At 37.0% G+C, this 21848-nt stretch overlaps 1 protein-coding gene across 5 annotated transcripts in view; it reads left to right on the top strand.

Annotated features, from left to right (window-relative positions):
- The window catches only part of CFAP92 (cilia and flagella associated protein 92 (putative)), a 127101-nt gene that overhangs the window by 86166 nt on the left and 19087 nt on the right, over positions 1-21848 (top strand). The window lies entirely within an intron of this gene.

The raw sequence follows: 21848 nt of genomic DNA, 5'->3' as shown, positions 1-21848 counted from the left end.
TTTCCATTAGTGTGCCTTTTTTAGTTTTCTTCTAAGAACTAGCTCTCGGAAGTATTACTCAATTCTTTTGCTGTTTTTCTAATTCATTAAATTCAACTTTTATATTTATAATACTTTTAAGCTTACATTTATTTTTGTCCTTTTTTCTAGTGCTGAGTTGCCTACTTTTTTATTCTTGCTTGTTTAATAATAAATATATTTGAGGCTATGAAATTTTTTCTATATCTGCCCCTTGGACTTATTCTATAAAGTATATCTACTGAGAGTTTTGATTGTTTTTGTCTGAATTTTTTAATAAGTTACTAAATAGCCCTACATATATGCCTATAAAACAGTCCAACAATATTTAGAGTACTGGAAGTCTTCCTTATCCTCTTAATTCCACTTCCTTAATGTATTTACATATGTGTGTTTGTGTGTGCATGCACATGCATATGGACTGGGATAGATTATATTCATCAATGGGTTAATACCACTTTATTAATGCTATTTAACAAGGAGCCTTGAAGATTTTACAACATGGCTGTATAAAATTCTATAATATGCTACTATATCACTTTAGTATTCCCTTATCGCCTATGTTTCGTTGAAATCACTTAGAAATAGTTTCCCAGATTTTAAAAAATGTTTTTATTATCTAACAAATCACTATTTTTAAATTGCTTATAATTTCTTATCTACGCTATAACCAATAATTGAAACCCACCTACAGCTTAGAAATTTTAAATTTTTTATAGCTTTACTGAGATATATAATTTACATACCATCAAATTTACCTGTTGGAAAAGTATATAGCAAGGCTCGGGGGTAAATTTATGGATTAGACAACCATAATTGCAGTCTGGTTTTAGAAAATTTATATGCTCACAAGAAGTTTCCTTACGCCCGTTTGCAGTTGATCTCTGCTCCTAGCTCCAACCCTAGGCAACCACTGGTCTGGTTTCTGGCTCTAAAGACTTGCCTTTCTGGATATTTCATATAAATGGAATCATATAATATGTGACCTTTTATGCCTGGCTTCTTTAACTCAGCATAAATGTTTGTTTTTTAATTTTTTTTTTATCATGGCAGCATATATATGGCACAAAATTTCCCATTTTAATCATTTCCAAGTGTACGGTTCAGTGATATTAATTATACCACATTGTGCTACCATCACCATCATCCATTATCAAATTTTTTCATCACCCCAAACAGAAACTCTGTACCTACTAAAGCAATTTACTCCCCATTCCCCACTCACCTCAGTTGCTGGTAATCACTATTCTGCTTTCTGGCTCTATTAATTTGATTATTCTAGATATTTCATGTAAGTGAAATCATACAACATCTGCCCTTCTGTTCCTGGTTTATTTCACACAACATATCTTTAAGGTTCATCCATGTTCATCCATTTTCATAAATATAAAGTTTGTCGTTGTGGTTTCTTTTTATGGCTGAATAATATACCATTTTATGGACATGTTGTTTATCCTTTCATCTGTTGATGATTATGTGGGTTGTTTCCACCTTTTGGAATTGCTGGGTCATATGGTAATTCTATGCTTAACTTTCTGAAGAATCCTCAAACTTCCATGACAGATGCACCATTTTGCATTACCACAAGCAATATGCAATGGTCCTATTTCTCCACATTCTCATCAACGCTTATTTTCCATTAAAAAAAAAATCACCAATTTGGTGGATATAGTATGTTGTTGTAGTTTGATTTGCATTTCCCTAATGGCTAACACTGATGAACATCTTTTCATGTGTTTACTGGCCACTTGTATATCTTCATTGGAGAAACGTCCATACAAGTCCTTTACCCCTTATTTAAAATCAGTTTTATTGATACATATTAATAAAGCATATGATCTATCCAAAGTGTACAACCAATGGTTTCTGATATAATCATATAGTTGTGCAGTCATCAATTCAGTCATTATTAGGGTATTTTCATTATTCCAATATTAATAGTGATAATAGAAAAACCAGACATAAAAAAAACTGTACCCCTTAATATTCACCTCTCAATTTCTCTAAACTTCCCCTGCCATACATAGCTGCTAGTTCACTTCCGTCTTTCTTATTTTGGACATTCATATTTTTCTTAAGAATTTTTTTCAATTGTATTGATACATATTAATAAAGCATAAATCCATCAAAAGATTACAATCAGTTGTATTTGGTGTAATCATGTTTGTGCATTCATCATCACAGTCACTTCCAGAGCACTTTCATTATTCCAATAATAATAAGCAAAAAACAAGCAAAACTTATCACCTCTCAATTTCTCTCTGCTTTGTCGGGTGTACATAGCTGCTATTCTTTTTCCTTCTCTCTAGTATATTTGTATTTATGTTTGTAAAAACAGTCTTATATATGCAAAATCACCCACATTTGTGTTTTATATGAGGTTTTACTACCTTATACAGTCCCATGTTACAGTTTTAAGCTTTCCTTCTAGTAATATACATGACGTTATACTTTCCTTTTCAACCACTACCATACCCATACTGTAGCATTGCTAGTTACAAACACCACAATATGCTTTAACCATTTCTATTCACTTACAAAGATTTACAAACAACATTTTTAATAATTCTGCACAGATTAATCTCCAGCTTTCCATTCTGTACCCTCCTCCTAATTTCTGGTGAGCTAGTCTAATTAACTCCATGGGTTTACACACTGTTTAGTTTGTAGTAGTGAAATCATGTAGTATTTTCCATTTTGTGTCTGGCTTGCTTCACTCAACGTAATGTCTTCCAGGTTCATCCATCTTACCATAAGCTTCACAACTTCATTTCTTCTTACCGCTGCATAATATTCCATCATGTGTACACACCACGATTTGTTTATCCATTTATTGGTTGATGGACACCTGGTTGTTTCCAACTTTTGGCAATTGTGAATAATATGAACATTGGTGTGCAGATGTCGGTTTGTGTCTCTGCTCTTAGTTCTTCGGGGTGTATACCTAGTAATGGTACTGCAGGGTCCCATGGGAAGGCTATATTCAACTTCCTTAGGAACTGCCAAACAGTCCTGCACAGTGGCTGTACCATTCTGCATTCCCACCAACAGTGCATAAGTGTTTCTATCTCTCCACATTCTCTTCAACATTTACAGTTTTCTAACTTTTTAATAGCAGCCAGTCTAACAAGTGTGAAATTATACCTCATTGAAGTTTTGATCTGCATTTCCCTAATCACTAGGGATATTGAACATTTTTTCATGTGTTTCTTTGCCATTTGTATTTCTTCTCTGACAAATATCTTTTCAAGTCATTTGCCCATTTTTTATTTGGGTAGTTTGTCTGTTTATTGTTGAGTTGTATGACCTCTTTGTATATCATAGATATTAAACCTTTATTGGATATGTGATTACCAAATATTTTCTCCCATTGAGTTGACTACCTTTTCATTCTTCTGACAAAGTCCTTTGAGGTACAAAAGTGTTTAATTTTAAGGAGCTCCTATTTAACTATTTTTTCTTTTTTGCTGATGCTTTACATGTAAGGTTTAAGTAACTACCACCTACTATATGATCTTGAAGACGTTTTTCTAAATTTTCTTCTATGAGTTTATGGTTGTTGCTTTTATATTTGTATATTTGGGTCCTTGGTCCATTTTGAGTTAATTTTTGTATAAGGTGTGCGATAGGGGTCTTTATATCTTTTGGATATGGATATCCAGTCCTCCCCGCACCATTTGTTTATGAGACTCTTCTGGCCCAGCTGGGAGGGCTTGACAGCCTTGTCAAAAATCACTTCACAGTAGATTCGTGAGGGTCTATTTCTGAGTACTTGATTTGGTTTCATTGGTCAATATGTCTGTCTTTATGCTAGTACCATGCTGTTTTTACCACTGTAGCTAGATAATATGTTTTAAAGTCCAGAAGTGAGAGTCCTCCAACTTTGTTCTTTTTTAAGATCTTTTTGGCTATTTGGGGACACTTACGCTTCCAAATATATTTGATAATTGGTCTTTCCACTTTTGCAAAAATGACTCTTGGGATTTTTATTGGGATTGCCTTGAATCTATAAATCAATTTAGGTAGAATTGACATCTTAATGATATTTAGTCTTCCAATCCATGAACACGGAATGTCCTTCCATTTTTAAAAATCATCTTCAGTTTCTTTTAGCAATGTTTTGTAATTTTCTGAGTAGAGAACCTTTATGTCCTTGGTTAAGTTTATTCCTAAATAGTTGATTGGTTTAGTTTCTATCTTAAATGGGAATTTTTTTTCTGATTTCCTCCTCAGATTGTACATCAGTAGTGTATAGAAACACTATCGATTTTTGAATATTAATCTATATCCCGCCACTTTGCTGAACTTGTCTATTAGTTCTAGTAGCTTTCTTGTGGATTTTTCAGGAGATTCTAGATATAGGATTGTAACATCAGCGAATAATGAAAGTTTTATTTTTTCCTTTGCTATTGGGTGCCTCTTCTGTCTAATTGCTCTAGCAAGAACTTCTAGCACAATAGTGAACTAGCAGTATAGTGAATAGCAGTGGTAACAGTGGGCATCTTGTCTTGTTCCTGATCTCATCAGGAAAGCTTTCAGTCTTTCACCATTGAGTACTATGCTAGCTATAGGCGTTTCATATATGCACTTTACCATATTGAGAAAGTTTCCTTCATTTCTATCTTTTGGAGTGTTTTTATGAAAAAAGCGTATTTTGTCAAATGCCTATTTTGCATTGAGAGGACCTTGTGATTTTTCTTCCTCAATTTATCAATGTGGTTTATTATACTAATTGATTTTCTTGTGTTGAACCACCCTTACATTCCTGGGATAAAACCCATTTGATCATGGTGTATAATTCTTTTCATGTGCTTTTGGATTCTGTTTCCAAGTATTTTGTTGAAGATTTTTGCATCTATATTCATTAGATAAACTGGTCTGTAATTTTCTCTTTTTTTGGTAGTATCTTTATCTGGTATTGATATTAGGGTGATGTTGGCTTCATAGAATGAGTTTGGTAGCATTCTTTCCTGTTCAATTTTTTGGAAGAGCTTGAGCAACACTGGTATTAGATTGTCTTTGAATGATGGGTAAAATTCACCTATGAAGTCATCTGCTCCGGGTCTTTTCATCTTTGGGAACTTTTTTTTTTTTTTTAATTTATTTCTCTCCCCTCTCCCTTCCTCCCCCACCCCAGTTATCTGTTCTCTGTGTCCATTTGCTGTGTGTTCTTCTTTTTGTCTACTTCTGTTGTTATCAGCTACATGGGAATCTGTGTCTCTTTGTTGTTGCATCATCTTGCTGCATCAGCTCTCCATGTGTGCGGCACCATTCCTGGGCAGGCTGAACTTCTTTTGTGTGCATGGCACGGCACTCCTTGTGTGCATCAGCACTTCATGGGGGCCAGCTCCAGACGGGTCAAGGAGGCCCAGGGTTTGAACCACAGACCTCCCATGTGGCAGACGGACGCCCTATCCACTGGGCCAGGTCTGCTTCCCTTTGGGAACTTTTTGATCACTGTTTTGAGCTCTTCGCTTGTAATTGGTTTGTTGAGGTCTTCTATTTCTTTTAGGGTCAGTGTAGGTGGTTTGTGTGTTTCTAGGAATTTGTCCATCTCTTCTACATTGTCTAGTTTTTGGACATACGGATGTTCATAGTATCCTCTTCTGCTCTTATTTCTGCAGGGTCAGTGGTAATGTTCCCCCTCTCCATTTCTGATTTTATTTATTTGCTTCTGTCTTTTCTTGTCAGTTTAGCAAAAGGGTTGTCAATTTTGTTCATCTTCTCAAAAACCAACTTTCAGTTTTGTTGATTCTCTCTGTTGCTTTTTTGTTCTCTATTTCATTTATTTCTGCCCAGATCTTGACTATTTCTTTCCTTTGGCATGGGTTGGGATCAGTTTGCTGTTCTTTTTCTAGTTCCTCCAGGTATGCAGTTAAAGATCTTCAATTTTAGCTCTTTCTTCTTTTGTCATGTAAGTATTGAGGACTATAAATTTCCCTCTCAGCACTGCTTTAGAGTGTCACATAGGTTTTGATATGCTGTGTTCTCATTTACATTTGTCTCAAGATATTTGCCAAATTCTCTTATAATTTCTTCTTTGACCCACTGATTATGTTGTTTAATCACCATATATTTATGAATTTTCCCTTTTCCCATCCATTATTGATTCCCAGCTTCATTCTTTTATGATCAGAGAAAATATTTTGTATAATTACAATCTTTTTAAATTTACTGAGACTTGCCTTGTGACCCAGAATATGGTCTGTTCAGGAGAAGGACCCATAAGTACTTGAAAGTATATCCTACTGTTTTGGGGTGCAGTGCTCTATAGATGTCTGTTAGGTCTAGTTCATTTATCATATTAGTCAAGGTCTCCGTTTATTTATCCTCTGTCCAGATGTTCTATCCAATACTGAGAGTGATATATTGAAGTCTCAAACTATTATTGTAGAGACATCTATTTTTCTCTTCAGTTTTGCCAGTGTGTGCCTCATGTATCTTGGGGCATTCAGGTTAGGTACATACATATTTAGTATAGTAATTTCTTCTTGATGAATTGCCCCTTTTATTATTATATAATGACCTTCTTCATCCCTTATAACAGTTTTGCATTTGAAATCTATTTTGTCCAATATTAGTATTGCTCCTCCAGGTCTTTTTTGGGCACTATTTACATGAAAACCATTTTTCCCACCTATCACTTTTAACCTGGTTGTGTCATTGTATCTGAAGTGGGTCTCTTGTAGACAACATATAGACAGTTCATGTTTTTTTCTATTCACTCAGTCTATGTCTTTTGATTGGAAAGTTCAATCCATTAACATTCAGTTTCATTGCTGTAAAGGCATTGCTTACTTCATTTTGTCCTTTGGCTCTCTGTTGTCATAGTGTTCTATTGTTTGCCTTCTTACCCTTTAGATTACCCTTCCTAATCTTCATTTCTAAACTCTTCTCCGAATCTTTAACCCTTGTTTTTTCCTTTCAGGCTGCAGCACACCCTTTAGTTTCTCTTGTAAATCTCATCTTTTGGTAACATATGCTATCAGTTTTTGTTTGTCTGTGAAGACTTTGAATTCACCCACATTTTTGAAGGACAGCTTTGCTGGATACAGAATTCTTGGCTGGCAGTTTTTCTCTTTCAGAACCTTAAATGCATTGTAACAATTTTTTCTCCCCTCCATGGTTTCTGATGAGAGGTTGGCACTTAATCTAATTGAGTTTCCCTTGTATATGATGCTTTTCTTTTGCTGCTATTAGAATCCTCTCTTTATCTCTGATATCTGTCATTCTGAATAGTAGGTGTCTCTAGGTAGGTCTATTCAGATTTATTCTGTTTGGGATGCACTGTACTTGGAGATTGTTATTTATGTCCTTCATAAGGGTTGGGATATTTTCAGTAACTGTTTCCTCAGATATTCTTTCTGCCGCTTTTCCAGTCTCTTCTTTTGGGACACCAATAACATGACTATTTGTGCATTTCATATTGTCATTCAATTCCCTGAGACTTCCATTTTTTTCATACTCTTCTCTTTCTATTCTCCTGTGTTTTCCAGTTTAGATGTTCTGTCTTCAAAATCACTAATTGTCTTCAAGCAATTCAAATCTGCTGTTATGTGCCTCTAATGTATTTTTAACCTCATCCTTCATGTCTTTCATTCCCATGAGGTCTGTTACTTTTCTTTTGCAGGCTTTCAGATTTTTCTTTATACTCTCACAGTGTCTTTTTTTTTAAAAGATTTATTTATTTATTTTATTATTTCTCTCCCCTTCCCCCTCACCCCCAGTTGTCTGTTCTCTGTGTCCATTCACTGTGTGTTCTTCTGTGTCTGCTTGTATTCTTGTCAGCAGCACTGGGAATCATTGTCTCTTTTTGTTGCGTCCTCTTGCTGCATCAGCTCTCTGTGTGTGCGGCACCACTCCTGGGCAGGCTGCATCTTTGCGCAGGCTAGCTGTCCTTATGGGGTGCACTCCTTGCACATGGAGCTACCCTATGCAGGGGACACCCCTGCGTGGCACGGCACTCCTTGAGTGCATCAGCACTGAGTGTGGGCCAGCTCACTACATGGGTCAGGAGGCCCTGAGTTTGAACCCTCGACCTCCCATGTGGTAGGCGGACACTCTATCAGTTGAGCCAAAGCTGCTTCCCCCAGTGTCTTCTTAATATCCTTTATTTCTTTTGTCATATTTTCTTTAAATTCTTTGAAGTGATTTAGGAGAATTGTGATTATCACACGACTTAATCCTGTATCTCTTCAGGATATCTGGTTTGTTCCTTTGGCTGGGAGATCTCTTACTGTTTCCTAATTTGGCTTGTAATTTTTTGCTGATCTCTAGGCATCTGAATATGTTAGTAATTTACTCTGGTGGCTAATTACTCTCTCTTGCCTATTTTTTTTTCATAGCTCTTCTTTGATATTTGGTTCAACTTATCCTCAGTCTTTAAAATTGCCTGGCTTAAGTTTTCAAAATCAGGCTAGGGACTCACTAATGGGGTGCACTAGGGACTCACTAGTGGGGTTGGATACAGAAAGCACAGAGAATGGTTTTTGTCCAGGCAATTTCTAAACTGGCCAGCACATGGCGTTAGTCTGTGTACCTTTCCACAGAGGTGTTTCAGTTTCGGCTTTCCTGTGTACTTGTATCTCCTGGTTGGAGATACAAAGCCAGCTCTGCTTGCTGAATTCACTCAAGGAAAGCACCCTGACCTCCCTTCCCTTTTCCCTTGAAACAGCTGACAGGGAGGAAGATGTCTCTTCCCCTCTCAGTAAGCTGCAGTAAGCCAGGTGTTTCACCCCAGCTTAATGTCTTGGGGTGGGGGAGGGGAGCCCTTTCTGGCCACCACAGGAGCTTGTTAACTCATGTTTGTAATTTTGGCTTCTTCATCTGTCCCTCACCCTCCTGACAGTTTTTTTGCACTGTCCTGGTCTGCTGACCCCCAAAGCAGGTCCCTCAGACAGCTTTTGGCTCTTTCTCCATTGTTTTTGTGAGAGCATTCAGCTCTGCCTGTTAGTCCATTGCCATTTTCCCACAATCCTTTACCCATTTTCTAACTGGGTTGTTTGTATTTTTGTTGTTGAGTTGTAGAAGTTATGTGTTCTAGATATTAAACCCTTATCAGTTATATGATTTGCAACTATTCTGTTCCATAGGTTACCTTTTCACTTTCTTGATAATATTCTTTGCATAAAAGTTTTTAATTTTCATCAAGTCTAATTTGTCTAGTTTTTCTTCTGTTGCTTGTGCTTTTGGTATCATATCTAAGAATCCATTGCCTAATACAAGTTCCTGAAGATTTTCCCCAAAATTTATGGTTTTTACTCTTATATTTATATTACTTATATTGGTAACTGTAGCAGTTTGATATTATTGATGGATTCCAAAAAGAAATATCGGATTATGTTTGTAAACTGATCTTTCCCTCTGGGCATATTAGATTATATTAGATTCAGAGGTTTACTTGATTAAGTAATCAGGTAAACCTCTCATGCCAGTAGGGCATGGAGTCCCCACTGCTTGGTGGGTGGGAACTCACAGGAAAAAGGCATGGCAAAGGATAGAGTTAAAGGTTTTTGATGTTGGAGTTTGATGCTGAAGCCTTAAGCTGGAGCCCAGGAAGTGAGCTCACAGAGGAAAGAGAAGGAAGCTCCAGGAAGAGAAGAATGCTGAGCCCAGGAAGAAGCAAGCCCAGAGAAGAGAGGAACCCTGAATCCAGAGAGAAGCAAGACCCTGGAAGGGAGAAACACAGCAGGCCTGAGCCCTCGTGGCCATTGGCAGCCATCTTGCTCCAACACATGGAAAAAGACTGGTAAGGGAAGTAACTTATGCTTTATGGCCTGGTATCTGTAAGCTCCTACCCGAAATAAATACCCTTTATTAAAAACTAACTAATTTCTGGTATTTTGCATCAGCACCCTTTTCGCTGCATAATACAGTAACTGATCTGTTTTAAATTAGTTTTTGTATATGTTGTGAGGTAGGGATCAAATTTTATGCTTTTGCATACTGGATAACAGTTTTCCCAGCAAGATTTTGATTATTTGGGGCCATTTCCATTTTCATATGATTTGATGATTGGCTTTTCTATATTTGTAAAATGGCTACTGGAATTTTGATTTGGATTGTAATTGTTGTAAATCACTTTGGGCAATAATGCACATCTAAACAATATTAGGGAGGCGGGGCAAGATGGTGGCTGAGTGAGCTTACCTGACAATCTCTCCTGCAAAGAAGGGGCTGGGCAGCATTGGAGGTTCTCTGCAACCAGGCTGTTTCAGGATTTTTGCAGGGCAGGAAGTGTCTGGACATCGATTTGGTGGGAAGGTGCTGCAGGGAACACCTCACATTTGCTGGGTTTCCTCAACTTCCACTGCCTCATTTCTGTGTGAATTGATTTAGGCTACCTACACTATCCCCTTTCCCCTATATCTTGATATCCTCCATCATCTACTGTCTCTCCTATATTCCACCTCACTTTCTTTGATCCACAAAGTGTCTAACTCTTAATTTCTAATACCTTTGTTTTGTTTTCTGTTATCCACTCTTGAAACTATTACCTTTCTTTTCCCTTTCCCTCTCTCACGAAAATACTAGCTTTTTAATTCATACCATATTCCTCCCATATTCAGTCGACTACCTCATTATAGGTACTATACCTACTGCTCTAAGTCTACATAACTTACATGAATCTAATATCCATCCTCCCAGATCTCATATTGTTGCTCTGTTAACATTTATCACCAATACTACTTTACACTTTTTCCCTGCTTACACAATTGCCTTTCCCTGGCCCTAATACTCTCCTTTAAAGTGAACTCAACCAGCAATAAGAAATTAGAATAAGAAGAACAAAGTGACAAAGAGAAGATATAACACTTACGCAAAAACAACAGCTAATTAATCCCCAAGACTAGACAAAGAAGCTAAGGAACTGATTAAACCCATCAAGATAAAATGATGACCAGACAGCAACAAAAATGTACAAACCAAACCAGTAATCAGGAAAACATGATTGAATCCAATGAACAAACTAAAAATCAGGAAGGGGAGCAGAACTTCGCACAAGTAATGAAAGATCTCAGAACATTTATCACTGACAAATTTAATGAAGTAAAGGAAGAGGTTAACAACATGAAGACAACACTTGGAGGGGAAATTGCAGACATACGCAAAAAGATAACAGATATGATGGGAATGAACACCATAGTTCAAGAAATCAAAAATACACTTGCAACAAATATCAGCAGACTAGAAGAGGCAGAGCAGAGAATTAGTGATGTGGAAGACAGTACATCGGAAATCAAACAGATAGTAGAATTGGTCAATAAAAAGATAGAAAAAATCCAGCTAGGACTTAGGGACCTGAATGATAATGCAAAACACTCAAACATATGTATTATAGGCATTCCAGAAGGAGAAGAGAAGGGAAAGGGGTCAGAAAGAGTGTTGCAGGAAATAATGGCTGAAAACTTCCCAAATCTACTGAAAGACACAGATGTACATATCCAAGAAACACAGCACACCCCAATCATCATAAACCCCAACAGGCCCACCCAAAGACATATACTTGTCAAATTATCCAATGCTCAAGACAAAGAGAAAATTCTAAAAGCAGCAAGAGAAAAGAAAACCATCACATACAAGGGAAGCTCCATAAGATTAAGTGCTAATAATTTCTCATCTGAAACCATGGAGGCAAGAAGGCAGTGGTATGATATAGTCAAGGTACTAAAGGAAAAAAATTTCCAACCAAGAATACTCTATCCAGCTAAACTAGCATTCAAAAATGATGGAGAGTTCAAAATATCCACAAATAAGCAGAAACTGAAAGAGTATGCCAACAAGAAACCTCCCCTTCAAGAAATTCTAAAAGGAGTTCTGCAGGAAGAAAGGAAAAAACAGGACAGGCAGAGTTGGAGGAGAGTGTAAGAGCAACAAAAAAGACAAAAAGAGAAGGAAAAAAAAAGCAAACAAAATATGACAAACACAAGTCCAATCAAAATATGGCTAACACAAATAATTCCTTGAAAGTAATAACACTGAATGTCAATGGAGTAAACTCACCTATCAAAAGATTCAGACTGGGACATTGGATAAGGAAATATGACCCATCTATATGCTGTCTACAAGAGACACATCTTAGACCCAGAGACTCATGGAGGTTGAAAGTGAATGGTTGGAAAATAATCATACAAGCAAACAATAACCAAAAAAAGGCAGGAGTAGCTATATTAATATCAGACAAAATAGACTTAAAATGCAAAACAATTGTGAGAAACAAAGAAGGATACTACATTTTAGTGAAAGGGACAATCTATCAAGAAGATCGAACAGTCATAAATATTTATGCTCCTAACAAGGGCACCTCTAAATACGTGAGGCAAACGCTGGAAAAACTAAGTGAAAGAATAGATGCATCTACAATTATAGTGGGGGATTTTAATACACCACTGTCAACTCTTGACAGAACATCTCAAAAGAGAATCAATAAAGAAACAAAACATTTGAACAGTATATTAGAGGAGCTGGATCTAATAGACATATATAGATCATTACACCCAAACACAGCAGGATATACATTTTTCTCAAGTGCACATGGATCATTCTCCAAGATAGACCATATACTAGGCCACAAAGAAAGGCTTAATGAATTCAGAAAGATCGAAATCATACAAAATAATATCTCTGACCACGGTGGAGTGAAGCTGGAAATCTGCAAGGGTCAGAAGCCCAGATTTCACACCATGACTTGGAAATTAAACAGCACACTCTTAGAAAAACAGTGGGTCAAAGAGGAAATCTCAAAAGAAATCAACAACTACCTTGAAACAAATGATAATGATAACACAACATACCAAAATTTATGGGATGCAGCAAAAGCAGTACTGAGAGGGAAATTTATAGCCATAAATTCATATATCAAAAAGGAAGAAAGAGCAAAATTGAAGAACTAACTGCACATTTGGAGGAATTAGGAAAAAAACAACAAAGTAATCCAACAGGAAGAAGGAAGGAAATAACAAAGATAAGAGCAGAACTAAATGAAATAGAAAATAAGAAAGCACTTGAAAAGATAAACAAGACCAAGAGCTGGTTTTTTGAGAAGATCAACAAAATTGACAAACCTTTAGTGAGACTAACAAAGTAAAAAAGAGAGAAGATGCTAATACACAAAATAAGAAATGAGAAAGGAGATATCACCACTGACCCCACAGAAATAAAGACTTTCATAAGAGGATACTTTGAAAAACTATATTCCAACAAAAATGACAATTCAGAGGAAATGGACAAATTCCTAGAAACACATAAGCAGCCCATATTGACGAAAAGAAGAAATTGATGATCTCAACAAACCAATCACAAGTAAAGAGATAGAATCCATCATTAAAAACCTCCCAACTAAGAAGAGCCCAGGGCCAGATGACTTCACAGGTGAATTCTACAAAACATTCCAGAAAGAACTAACACCAATCCTGCTGAAACTATTCCAAAAAATTGAAACAGAAGGAACATTGCCTAAGTCCTTCTATGATGCCAACATTACCCTAGTACCAAAGCCAAACAAAGACACCACAAGAAAGGAAAATTACAGACCAATTTCTCTAATGAACCTAGACACAAAAATACTTAACAAAATACTTGCTAATCCTATTCAACAACACATTAAACGAATTATACACCACGAAGTGGGATTCATTCCAGGTATGCAAGGATGGTTCAACAGAAGAAAATCTATCAATGTAATACATCATATAAACAGAATGAAGGAAAAAAATCACATGATTATATCTATAGATGCAGAAAAAGCATTTGACAAAATACAACACCCTTTTTTGATAAAAACACTGCAAAAGATTGGAATACAAGGAAATTTTTGAACATGAGAAAAAGCATATATGAAAAACCTACAGCCAACATTGTTTACAATGGAGAAATCCTAAAATCCTTCCCTCTAAAGTCAGGAATAAGACAAGGATGCCCATTGTCTCCCCTTCTATTTAACATTGTCTTAGAAGTACTTGCTCAAGCACTGAGGCAAGAACCAGATATAAAAGGCATTCAAATTGGAAAGGAAGAAGTCAAAATTTCATTATTTGCAGATGACATGATCCTATACATAGAAAACCCTGAGAGGTCTACAACAAAGCTTCTAGAACTCATAAATGAGTTTAGTAAAGTCGCAGGTTATAAGATCAATGCGCAAAAATCAGTAGCATTTCTGTACACCAATAATGAGCAAGATCAGGAGGAAATCAAGAAACACATACCATTTACAATGGTAAATAAAAAAATCAAATATTTAGGAATAAATTTAACTAAAGATGTAAAAACTTATACACTGAGAGCTATACAAGACTGTTCAAGGAAATCAAAGAAGACCTAAATAAATGGAAGAATATTACTTGTTCATGGATAGGAAGACTAAATATTATTCAGATGTCTATCCTACCAAAACTGATCTACACATTCAATGCAATCCCAATAAAAATCAACACAGACTTCTTTAAGGAACTAGAAAAACTAACTATGAAATTTATTTGGAAAGGAAAGAGGCCCCGAATAGCCAAAGACATATTGAAAAAGAAAAACGAAATTGGAGGAATCACACTACCTGACTTCAAAACATACTACAAAGCTACAGTAGTGAAAACAGCATGGTATTGGCATAAGGAGAGACACACAGACCAATGGAATTGAATTGAAAGTTCTGATATAGAACCTCATATATATAGCCATATAATATTCGATAAAGCCACCAAACCCTCTCAACTGGGAGAGAATGGTCTATTCAACAAATGGTGCCTGGAGAACTGGATATCCATATGTAGAAGAATGAAAGAGGATTACCATCTCACACCTTATACAAAGATCAACTCAAGATGGATCAAAGACCTAAATATAAGAGCCAAGACCATAAAGACCTTGGAAAGCAGTGTAGGGAAACATCTACAGGACCTTGTAATAGGAAATGGCTTCATGAATATCACACCAAAAGCACAAGCAGCAAAAGAACTAATAGATAAATGGGACTTCCTCAAAATTAAAGCCTTCTGCACCTCAAAGGAGTTTGTCAAGAAAGTAAAAAGGGAACCCACACAATGGGAGAAAATATTTGGCAATCATATATCTGATAAGAGACTAATAACTTGCATATATAAAGAACTCATATATCTTGAAAATAAAAAGATAAACAACCCATTTAAAAAGTGGGAAAAAGATTTAAACAAACACTTCTCCAAAGAAGAAATACAAATGGCTAAAAAGCACATGAAAAAATGCTCCAAATCTCTAGCTATCAGGGAAATGTAAATCAAAATTACAATGAGATACCATCTTACTCCCATAAGATTGGCAGCTATGAAAAAAACAGAAGAATACAAATGCTGGAGAGGATGTGAAGAAACGGGAACACTCATCCACTGCTGTTGGAAATACAGAAGTATCCAACCATTCTGGAGGACAGTTTGGCGGTTTCTCAAAAAACTAACCATAGATTTGCCATATGACCCAGCAATACCACTGCTTGGTATATACCCAGCAGAAATGAAAACAAGGACACAAACCGTTATATGCACACCAATGTTCATAGCAGCATTGTTCACTATCGCCAAAAGTTGGAATCAACCCAAATGCCCATCAACAGATGAGTGGATCAATAAAATGTAGTATATACATACAATGGAATACTACTTGGCTTTAAGTACAAATACACTACAAACACACATGATAACATGGATGAATCTTGAGAACCTTATGCTGAGTGAAGCAACCCAGGCATTGAAGGACAAATACTACATGACCTCAATGATATGAAATAAGCAAGCTGCCTCAGAGAGCTAGAGACTGGAAGATAGGCTTACAGGAAATCGGGGGGTGGAGGAAGGATGTGAGCCGACATCTGCAGGGGTGGAATCTATGATGAGCTGGTGGAAGTTTTGGATTACAGAGTGGTTCAGCAATGGCAGTGGAGGAATATGGGTATAGGATGTTATTGACAGGTGGTATATGGTTGACAGGCATTTATACAGGGCATATGTCCAGGGTGCATGGTAATGTTTGGATATACTCATAGTGGCAACAATTTAAAACAACAGCTGGTGGGGGGGTACTGGGTTCCTGGCTGGGGGTGCTCTGTCGCGGTCCCTAGGGGAGCAGCGGCAGTCCCCCAGGTGCAATGGTAAGGACCAGGAAGGAATGAGGGTCCAACAGTAAGCCCCTGATACTAATGACTATGCTTGTGAGCCTATACGCCTGAAATAAGAACAAGGCCTAGAGCAGCACTGTGCCTAGGAGTTTCCTCCTGACAGCCTTCATGTTACTCAAATGTGGCCAGTCTCGAAGCCAAACTCAGCATGTAAATGCAATGCATTCCCCCCAGCGTGGGACATGACACCCGGGGATGAGCCTCCCTGGCACCGAGGGATCACTACCAAGTACCAGCTGATGATGCAACTAGAAAATGACCTTGAATTAAAGGTTCAACGTGGACCAGCAGAATATCCCTGTCTACATATAATAACAGGAGTTTAAAATGCTGTTTGACCTAATGTAAGGGGGAAATGGAAAGGAGAAATGAGTTTATATGGCTATGAGTCTCTAAAAAAGAGTCTGGAGGTTGTCAGAAGGATTGCCCTTATGCACACCTGAGCAGAGTCTCAGAGACAGATAAAGTAGATACAACCCCAGGTATTGGTTCTTTTGAGGGCTAAAGAGACCCACAGGCTCTATGGTCATGGCAGATGGGGTTCACTGCCATGTCAGTTGGCCCTTCTTTGGAGCTGATGTTTCTGCGTGATGGAGCTGGACACAGATGGGATCTCTTTTCACAAGACTTTCATGCTACTTTACTGGAATTGTAGTTGGTGCTGGGGGTTCAAGATATATCTAGGGGATTTGAATCTCTGGACTGACAATATGATAGCCAGGCCCTGAGCCTCAACAGACTTCAACTCCTACCCTCTGATTTATTGGACTTACCCCACTCAGCTAACATAGAGTTGAATAATGTCAACCACCACACCATGGAGCCTAGAGTGCCTACAACTGAAAGCAGGAGAATTGTATCCAGTATCCATGTGGAATCTAAGCCTCCTCTTGACATAGATGTGCAATGGACACAACCAATCCAAGGTCCACAGAAAAAATGTGGCATTGGTGTGGGAAGGGTGGCCATGGTGGCTGCTGGGTGCGGGGAATGGGAGGAAGAGATGAGATGTGGAGGCGTTTTCGGGACTTGGAGTTGTCCTGGGTGGTGCTTTAGGGACAATTACCAGACATTGTAGATCCTCCCAGGGCCCACTGGATGGAACGTGGGAGAGTATGGGCTATGATGTGGACCATTGACCATGAGGTGCAGCGATGCCCAGAGATATACTTACCAAATGCAATGGATATGTCATGATGATGGGAGAGAGTGTTGCTGGGGGGGGGGGGGGAGTGGTGGGGGGTAGGGTTGAATGGGACCTCATATTTTTTTAATGTAATATTTTTACAAAATGAATTAAAAAATTAAAAAAAAAAACAAAACAGAAGACTATAAGTGCTGGAGAGTATGTGGAGGAATGGAAACCCTCATCCACTGCTGGTAGGAATGTAGAAGGATCCAGCCACTCTGGAGCGATGCCCAGAGATATACTTACCAAATGCAATGGATATGTCATGATGATGGGAGAGAGTGTTGCTGTGGGGGGAGTGGTGGGGTGGGGGGGTGGGGTTAAATGGGACCTTATATTTTTTAATGTAATATTTTTAAAAAATGAATTAAAAAAATGAAAAAAATAAATAAACAATATTAGGAATTCCAGTCAATGAACATAGGATATCTTTCCATTAATTTGGGTCTTCTTTTATTTCTTTCAGCAATTTTGTTGTTTTCATTATATCAGTCTTATACTTCCTTGGTTAAATTCCTAGATATTGTATTCTCTTTAATGCTATTGTATATGGATTTATTTTCTTGATTTCCTTTTCAGATTGTTCACTGCTGATGAATAGAAACAACTGATTTTTGTATGTTGTCATACCCCACAACTTTTCTGAATTTTTTAGCTCTAGTAGCTTTTTTGTGGATTATTTGGGGTTTCATATATATATGTTCATATCATCTGAAAATATATTTGTACTTCTTCCTTTCCAATTTGGATGCCTTTTATTTCCTTTTCTTACCTAATTGCTCTGGCTAGAACTTCTAGTACAATGTTGAGTAACAAGGGTGACAGCAGCCGTCCTTATCCTGTTCCTAATCTTAGAGGGAATGCTTTCAGTCTTTCACCACTGGGTCTGATGTTAGCTGTGGGTTATCATATATGATCTGAACCAAGTTGAGGAAGTACCCTTCTATTCCTAGCTTTTTGGGCATTTTTTTTTAAATCAAGAAAGTGTTTTGGAGTTTTGTCAAAGGTCTTTTTTTTTTTTTTTAATGTTGAGATGACCATAAGCTTTTATTTTCTTTCATTCTATTAATGTGTATTACACTTATAGATTTTCTTATGTGGAAACACCTTTGTATTTCTGGGATAAATCCCACTTGGTCATGGTGTACAATTCTTTTGATATGCTGTTGGATTTGGTTAGCTATTATTTTGTTGAGGAATTTTGCATCTATATTTGTAATGAATATTGTTCTGTAATTTTTTTGTGATGTCTTTGTCTGGATTTGGTGTTAGGGTAATATGACCTCATAAATGAGAATTTTCTCCTTTTGAGATCACTAGAAGAGTTTGAAAGGGATTGGTCTTAATTTTTCTTTCAATGTTTGCTACAATTCAGCAGTGAAGCCATCTGGTGCTGCACTTTCCTTGTTGGAAGGGTTTTGATTACTGATTCAATTATTTTTGATCTGTTGAGATTTTCTAATTCTCTGTCACCTTAGATAATTGGTGTGTTTTTAGCCATTTGTCCATTTAATTTAGATTATCTAGTTTGTTGGCATTCAGTTCACAGTATCATCTTATAATACTTTTTATTTCTCTGAGGGCAGTAGTAATGTCCCCATTTTCATCTTTCATTTTAGCTTTTTGTGTCTTTTTTGTTGTTGTTTTCAGTCTGGATAAATGTTTGTGAATTTTATTAAGTTTTTTCAAAGAACCAACTTTAGGTTTCATTGGTTCTGTTGCTTCTCTCTCTATTTCCTTCCTTCTGATCACTGTGGAATTTGCTCTTCTTTTTATAGTTCCTCCAGGTGTGAGGTTATCATATTGATATGGTATCTTATTTTTTAATGTAAACATTTACAGCAATAAATTTCCCTCTGAGCACTGCTTACACTGCATCCCATGAGGTTTGGAGTATTGTGTTTTTGTTTATACTCATCTCAAGGTATTTTGTAATTTCCCTTGTTATATTTTTCCTTAACCTATTGGTTTAACAGTGTATTATTAACTTTCCACATATTTGTAGATTTTGTAATTTTCCTTCTTTTTGATTTCTATCTTCATTCCACTGTGGTCAGAGAAAATACTTGTTTGGTACCCTAATATATGGTCTATCCTGGAGAATGACCCATATGCATTTGAGAAGAATGTGGATTCTACTGTTGTTGGTTGAAGTGTTCTATATATGTCTATTAGGTTTCATTGGTTTATAGCATTGTTCAATTTCTCTATTTCCTTATTGACCATCTGTCCAGATGGCCTGTGCATTATGGAAAACGGTGTATTGAAGTCTCTTGCTATTAATGTAGAGCCATCTACATCTCCTTTCAATTCTGTCAGTGTTTGCTTCATGCATTTTGAGACTTTCTTCCTCCATTTTGCTAGTTGGTTTTTATAAGCCATACATTTTCTGTCTCTTAATTCTTCAAATACTGCCTACTTTTGTGTTGTTCTCTTGTAGAAAACCATTTAGAAACCCTTCTCATTTCCTTTTGTGTATTTTTAAAGCTATTTTCTTTATAATTACCATGGGCCTTAAATTTAACATGCTATATCTACGAGTCTGGTTTGGCTTGATGCCAACTTAATTTCAATAGCATACACAAACTATATTCCTATACCCCATCTGTCAGTCCACTTTTATGTAGTTCTTGTCATAAATTACACATTTGTACAAGTCCAAAAAATGGACTTATCATTACATTTTAAGCATATGTCTGTTAGTTCATAGAAAGTAAAAAGTGGAGTTACAAACCCAAAATACGATAGTATTGGCGTTTATATTTACCCATGTCATTACTTTACTGGATATCTTTATTTCTTCACACAGCTTCAATCTATTGTATACTTTTCTTTCAATGTAAAGAATTCCCTTTAGCATTTCTTGTAGGGCCAGGTTAGTGGTGACAAATTCCCTCAGCCACTGTTTATCTGCGAATATCTTAAACTTTCCCTCATTTTTGAAAGAAAATTTTGCTGGATATAGAATTCTAGGGTGGCAAATTTTTGTTTTCAGTACTTTAAATACATCATCCCACTGCCTTCTTGCCTCCATAGTTTGCAATGAGAAAATGGCACTTAATCTTACTGAGGCTCCCTGGTATGTGACACATTGCTTTTTTCTTGTGGCTTTTGAAATTCTTTATTTTTGGCATTTGACAGTTTAATTATAATATGTTGTGGTGTGGATATATCTGGGTTTAATCTGCTTGGAGATCATTGAGCATCTTGGCTGTGTATATTCATGTCTTCCATTAAATTTGGGAAATTTATAGCCATTATTTCTTTGATAGTCTCCCTGCCCCTTTCTCTCTTTCTGGGACTCCCACAATGCATATATTGGTATGCTTGATGGTATCCTAGAGGGTTCTCAGACTCTGTTTACTTTTCTTCATTCTTCTTTCTGCTCCTCAGCCTGAATGATTTCACTTGTCTTTATCTTTGAGTTCACTGATTCTTTCTTCTGCCAGCTGTTGACTGGCAGCTGTTGACTATCAATCTGCTGTTTAACCCTGTCCTGGTTTGAGCCTTTTGAGAAGCTCAGAGAATTATGTTCTTAAGCAAACCCATTCCTGTGCATGTAAACCTATTGTATGTGGGAACTTTGGTTAGATTAAGTCAGGGATCTTTTGATTAGACCATTCAGCCAGGGACTTTTGATTAGATCATTTTTATTAGGTCGCTTCAGTTAAGGCCCTTTATTGTGGGGCCAGGGTCAGTCCTAATCCTTTTACTAGAGTCTCATATAAATGGAACACAGAGAAAGAGAGCTGCCATTGTTACCCTGCCATGTAAGAAAGGACTCCAGATTGGCTATAGCTATAGAAAGACAGACTAACCCCAAAAGGCTGAGAGAGAGGGGCTGAGAGAGGGACCAGAGGCTGGAATCAGCTGAGCAGCCCCAAATGAGGAGACAAACCATGTGCCTTATCTCCCACAGCTAACTTGGGGAGAAAATGAGCATGGAGGGGGAAAGCAGAGTCTGGTTACAATTTTACCTTGCCACATAGCAGGAGTCCAGGATCCAGCAGTAGACTTTTGGTAAGACAGCATCTCTGATGATACCTTGATCTGGACACTTCCACAGCCTTGGAACTGTATGACTTTGTCCCCATATAAATTCCCATTATAACGCCAACCCATTTCTGGTATTTTGCTCCCAGCAGCCTTAGCAAACTAAAGCAAACCACTTTAAGGAATTTTTTTTTTTTTCTGCTACTGTGGTCTTTAGCTCTGTTTGATTTCTTTTCATGATTTATATCTCCTTATTGATATCCTTTTTTTATTTATCATTTTCATAATGTCCTTTAGTTCCTTGTCTATGGCTTCCTTTACTTTTTGCATGTATTTAGACCATTTAAAAGTCTTTGTCTGGCACATCAAAGTTCTGGTCCTCTTCATTGATGTTTTCTAATGCTTTAATCATCTCCTTTGCATGGGTCATCACTTTCTCTTTCTTTATATGTTTTGTAATCTCTTGTTAACACCTGGACATTTTGGTATTTTAAGGAGTTATCA

Source organism: Dasypus novemcinctus, chromosome 26 (genome assembly GCF_030445035.2).
Source record: "Dasypus novemcinctus isolate mDasNov1 chromosome 26, mDasNov1.1.hap2, whole genome shotgun sequence".
NCBI classification, from domain to species: Eukaryota; Metazoa; Chordata; class Mammalia; order Cingulata; family Dasypodidae; genus Dasypus; species Dasypus novemcinctus.
The sequence above is the reverse complement of the archived record's forward strand: the minus strand, read 5'-3'. Positions and strand labels throughout refer to the sequence as shown.